This window comes from Ammospiza nelsoni, chromosome W, assembly GCF_027579445.1.
Source record: "Ammospiza nelsoni isolate bAmmNel1 chromosome W, bAmmNel1.pri, whole genome shotgun sequence".
Lineage (NCBI taxonomy): Eukaryota > Metazoa > Chordata > Aves > Passeriformes > Passerellidae > Ammospiza > Ammospiza nelsoni.
This window is the reverse complement of record NC_080668.1, coordinates 19,765,213-19,771,297: the sequence shown is the minus strand read 5'-3', so window position 1 is coordinate 19,771,297 and position 6,085 is coordinate 19,765,213.

Here is a 6,085-nt window from a genome sequence, read left to right as displayed (position 1 = left end):
TAAGCTATCGCTCTCTTCCTCTGTAGAGGAAGCAGGTCTGCTGGGAGGGGTGTAGGGCATTCAGCCAACTGGAAACACACTGTGTTGAAGGCCTTTGGTAGCCAAAATGGCTTCCTTCCAGTTGGTCCCATGTCCAGTTCCAGGGTCGGAACTCAACATCAAGGTGGGGCCTGTCACAGGGGAGGTACGTGGAGCAAAGGCAGGAAATGGGGATGAAGGCTGAAGGGAATCTAAAATGCTGGTCTCTCAAACAGGAGCATTGCCATCTTGTGATTTATAGGAAGGGGGATTAGGATCAGGAGATGAAGGAATGTCAGGGCAGCATGGCCACTACTGATAGTGGAACCCTGGAAAAAGTTAAAGATAGAATCTAAAATGTTAGGCTTTGTGCTTTCCCAGACCAACTGCACCTGCGTAAGCAGTATGATAAATTATATAATCGTTAGATGTGATGATTGTTTAGTAATTAAATGTAATTATTATATAACCATAAGAAGAATAGTGAGAAACTATGTTGGAAATTCAGAGAGGGGCTAAATTTATGTATACAATAGAACAATATAAGTTTAATAATTAACATGAAAGTTATGTAACAATAGAGTATAAAACATGATCATTTCGGATGTATGGTCGGAGTCAGATTTGGGTTGAATATACCCCGATTCCCAGAGCTCTTAATAAAAAGCACCGCATATAATCGCTCCATGATTATGTGTTTTTGAACGCTAACACTACCACCCTGAGGAGAGGACAGAAAAGGAGGGGAGATGACAGGTAGCAGATGGCTTGTCTGTGCCAAAGGGCGGGCTCCATCTCCCGTCCTGTTCTCAGGGAACATGGGTTCGGGAACATGGTGGGAGGATTGAATAAACCAGGACAATGGGTTGGAACCATGAACTCGTTACATGATCCCATAAATTGAATGAAACAACAGATACAATTTCCCAACTTTTAAAACCCCTTGTGTTTGTAAAATATAAAGCTTTTTCCCAACAGCATCCCAAAACAGTAACTGATAGATAGAATCAACAGAGATATCAGGAAACTCCTCAAATAACCATGAACAATACCTTTTAAACTCCCCTCAGAAAATTAACTCCCCTCTAAATTTAAAACTCTCCAAAACTTAACAAAAACATCCTTTGCAGCTTGGAACTGATTATTTTCCATAGCTGTACCCAATGAAAGAGGAAATGCCCATCCACAGGAACGGAAAATCAAAAGCCCAAACCCCTGGGAGCTCTCTGCCACTCAGTCACTCACTCTCAGTCTCACAGGCACAATCTTCAGCCAAAGTGGGGCCTGTGGGGCTGTCAGCAAAGCTGGTCCCACAGATGTTGAGGGGATTGTTGACTTCTTCTTCAGTGAGATTCAATAAAACTCAAGTCTCATTTCAGCGTTGTGGTTGACCTGAAGGGGTACAGCTTCCAGTGACATCTGGCTGGCAGGATCACTGCTGGAGATGTTACCGGGGACCTTAACAAATCATGTCCCTGTTTGGGTGCCATGTGTAGCATCATTGCTCTACTGAGGCCCTTGTAGCATCCAGCACTCATGAGCCCAAAGCTCACTGCTATCTTAGAAAGCTGACAGAACAGGCAGGATGGGTTTTCATATGATCTCCTGCAAACTGGGTTTATTGGTACAGGAACAGGGTACACAGCTGAACAGGGTCCAGGGATGAAGACAGGGTGTAGACTGAGGGAACAGGGTGTTATATGGGGTAGTGAGGGTGGAGCTGAGAGTCAGAGTCCAATGGATATGGGGGAAAATGGTGCAGAGGAGGGGTCAGAGGTCAGGTCAGCCAATAGGGAAACAAGGGTGGAGGAATGCAGCAAACTAGGGCCAGTGGAGGGACAGAGGGAGAACATTCTAAGGCTAAACAAACGTGGGCAATAGGAGTTGAACTAGGATAATTAGGCCAATGGGCCAATGGGGTAACATAACGTGACATGAATCATGTGTCTGCAAAGATCAATGGGAGAAGAAAGCATCTCACCCTAACCTGAAAGCCTATTCCTCTTATCTGGAACCAGTCCTCCATGTCTAGGGGATTGAGACTCTGATGGCAGGGCTCTGAGCCTCCACACATCCTCACAGCTGGCCCAGGGCAGGTCTGGAGTGGTCTTGGTGGCAGCTTGGGCTTGGCACACACTTGAGGAGGGTGTCTGTTTTCAACAGGGAGCTTAGGAGTTTTAGATTACTAAAATAAAAGAAGAAAAACCCCACTTTGACTGAGTGCAGCAAGTTCTCCAAGATAAGCTGACCCCACGTGAGTGAGGAGAGACAGGATGGGGTTTGGAAATGTGGAGCAAGGCTCTCCACACTGGGTCAGATCTCAAGACACAGCTTCTCAGAGCAGGCCAGACCTCCTTAGGAAAGCCCCTGGGTCTATCAGTCACAGAATGCTGCTATCATTTCTTCTCTAAAGAGAACCATACACCCTTAAAACAGGAATATGGATTTATTGGAAGCTATTTGAAATATTTCTCTGTAACAATAGAAAAAGAACTTCCTAGTGAACTGCACTACAGTAGAGGGAAATCAAAGCAAAACCATGGTTTGTCAGCATGTACTTGATCATAATGAGCCCCATGGTGCATTTGGACCTGAGCCCTGAAACCTCAGGGCCTGAGAGGAGATTGCACAAACCTTTCCACGAGTGAAAGACGGACAAAAACCCCAAAGTGTCTTGAGGCATGAATGTGTCCCTCTGAGGTCCATCCCCAACACAGGCTCCTCATGACTCCTTGGAGGAGAGTATTGGACGCCAGGATGGCATGAAATCCTCTCAGAGACTCAATGTAGAAAGGAAAATCCAAAGTACCTTAAAAACCTTGAGTATCTCAAAGTATTAATGAGCACTACTGGGTGTCAGTACAAAGCTCTCAAGGGACTCGTTAAAGCAGATAATTGGGGCCATGATTGTACAAAGCTCTCACAGAGCCTGTATCAAAAGGGAAACACCAAATACCTTGAAAAAACTAAAGTACCCTGAAGTATTAATGAGCCCCAATGAGTGTTGTTACTGACAAAGCCTCTCCAGGGACTAATTACAGCGGATAGTTGGAGGCCATGATTGCACAAACCTCCCAGAGACTCCAAGTTAAACGCCAAACCCAAAGTCCTTTGAAAAACCTGCAGAGAGGCTCCCGGCACAGAGGCAGCTCCTGGCAAGGGCAGCGCAGCAGAGAGACAGCTCTGCACAGGAGCAGCTCCTGTGCACAGCCCAGCAGGGCTGGGGCACTGCCTGCAGCCACCCCAGGCACAGCACAGGGGCACAGAGGGGTTAAACTCAGCCTGGGCTGGGAGCACAGAGCAGAGCTCACTCAGGGCTCACTAGAGCAGAAATCAGCCCAGGTTTGAAACAGTCATTCCCTGGCTTTGGGAAGAGGAGCTGCCATTCCTGCAGGAATCTCCTGGAGCTGGCACATCCCACAGCTTTTAGGACCTTTCAGGAGGACTCTCAGAGCTGCTCCAGGGCAGGGCTGTGGCCCTAGGGCAGGGCTGGCTTTCCCTGCTGCCCCAGCCCAGGCACAGCCCAAGGCAGCTCCTGTTGCCAGGCTCTGCTGCAGGGCTGAGCAGCCGGGGCTGCAGCCAGGGGTGCCCAGGGCTGTCCTGCAGAGCAGGGTCCTGCAGCCCAGGGTGCTGTGCTGGGGCAGGGACTCTGCTGCCTGCCAGGGACAGCTCTCAGCTGGCCCGGGGAGCTGCTCCCAGTGCTGGGGAGAAGCTGTGGGGGGAAGGAGCCACCCTGAGCAGGGCAGGGGCTGCTGCTGAGAGGGGCTGGGTGGGGCAGGGCTGCTCCCAGCTCCAGACCTGCCTGGGCACAGCTCCGGAGGATGCTTCCCAAAGAAGGTAAGCCAGGGATTGCTGTAAAGGTCAGGAGCTTTCCTGAGAGTGTTTCAATTTCCTACTTAGAGAGAGATGGGAATGTTGGGGTGGTGACAAAAAGTTTTTTGTACTTTTTACATTTTTATATATTCGTAGCTCTCTAAATTACTATTATATAGTTACAATACTATAATCCTTACTTAACTCTATTAAGCTCTTAACTGTATTAAACCACTATTATATTCTTATATAGCTTTAATTCTGAATTAAATCTAGTATGTTTCCTTACCTCTCTCTCAATAACCTGACTGTCTAAATATATTCCTAAAATGCTGTATAGTCCTATTCTTTTATATAGTCCTGAAATACTATATAGTCTTCTAGGAACTGGACATATAGGAGCATTTTGGGTTTTGAGAATGAGCAGAATATGAGCAGTCATTATAAAAAGTGAAGGCAAAGAAGCCTTTGGACCTACTCCAATGGGTTGACCCAGGGGTGTGTAACTAGGGAAACTGAATCTGCTTTTGGAGGTTCCTGTTAAATATCCTAATTAACCAACCTTAATAAATTGTTGAAATCAGGAGGTGGATGAGCCCCATCCTGACTGGGACACCTGGAAGCTTCCAATAAATGTCCCGTTTTTACTTTACTGTTCTAACACTGCTGCAAGGGTTTTTTTTTTTCTCTTTGGATTATAGACAACAGGGGGATGAGAGAAGCAGAACAGGAATTGTAATCCCAGAATCCCAGGACATTCTGAGTTGAAAGGGACACACAGGATCATCAAAGGAATGGTTGAACATTTACACAGACTCCAGAACTGTAACTTTGGGTGGTCAGTCTCTCTGCTGGGAGCCTCCCAAAGGGCCCTCAGCCACTCCTCAGCCCTGGACAGCAGCAGCATCACCTCTGCAGGGCCCAGCAGGGCTCTCCTGAGCTGCCCTTGCCCAGCTGCACACAGAGCCTGCCCCAGCCAGGGCCCTGCACACAGGCAGGTTTCTGTAGGGCCCCGGCCAGGGCACACAGGCTGGGATGGGCTCTGTGAGCGCTGGCAGGGACAAGGGTCCTCTCAGGAGGGAATGTCCAGGCTCAGGGAGATGCTCAGGGAAGGAGAGGGGGCTGAAGAGAGCAGTGCTGGGGGCAGGAGGGCACTGTTGGTGTGTGGGAGGTACTGGGCACAGCTGGGCACGGGAACACTGTCCTGAGTGCTCGGCTGTCTCTGCCCTGCCTTCTCAGGCACAGCACCACAACATCTTCTCTTGGTTCTGCCCTGCCCTGATATTGTCACTGTTATCTGCTGCCCTCAGGGAGGCTCTGGCATTTGCAGCAGCTGAGTCAGGCACTGCCCTTGGCATTCCTGCCAGGCAGGGCTGTCCATGGGAATGGGGTGTCCAAGCTTCCCTGGCACCTGTGGGGCTGTGGGCAAAGCAGTCCATGGGAAAGGGGAATGAGCTGAATCCCCTCCCTGAGATCCCATCATGGGCACAGCCAGGGATCTCCTTGCTGTGCCCTTCCAAGCTCTGAGCTGCCCTCCTGGGTGCAAATCTGTGCCAGAGCCTCTGGGAGTTCCCTGAATGTCCCACGGGGAAGGGCAGAGTTGCCAGAGCTGAGGAAATGCTGCTGAGTTTGCCAAGGGAGCCGTGAGTGTCCTTGGCACAAGAGGGTGCTGAGACCTTGCCCAGAGACCTTGAGAGAGGGTGAGACATTCAGGGATCCCTCTGCTCTGGGCAGGGTCAGGTTTATCCCAGGGAGACCCAGGAGTGTGATTGTGCTCTGACTGCAGCCAAAGGTGCAAAGCCAGGGCAGCTGGGAACAAGCCCATACAGCCCCTCACCTTCCCTCAGCCGCAGGCAATCCTTTGCCTCTCTCATCTGGCAGTGGCAAACTCTGAGTGCAGCAGAAATGCTGGGGATTTCTGACCTCAGAGAGCCAGGAAAGATGTGTGGGTAGGAAAACAATTCCTAAAACCAGCTCCTGCCATCTATGTCCTATAGAAGTAGGAGTGCAGATGCTACCAAGCCTGTCAACATTAGGAGTGATTCCCCTGACAAATCCTGAATATCCAGCCTTGTCCCTCTGCCACATGGCCACAAACCCAGGGCAGCAGGGCAGAGATGGCTCCTCAAGAGCCCCCATGCACACGCCTGGCTGCTCCTGGCACACTCAGCCAGCACAACTGGAGCCCAGGCAGGGACCTGGGTGAAGGATTTCCCAGAGAAGGAACAAGGGTGGGTGAGTCCGAGTGGGACAG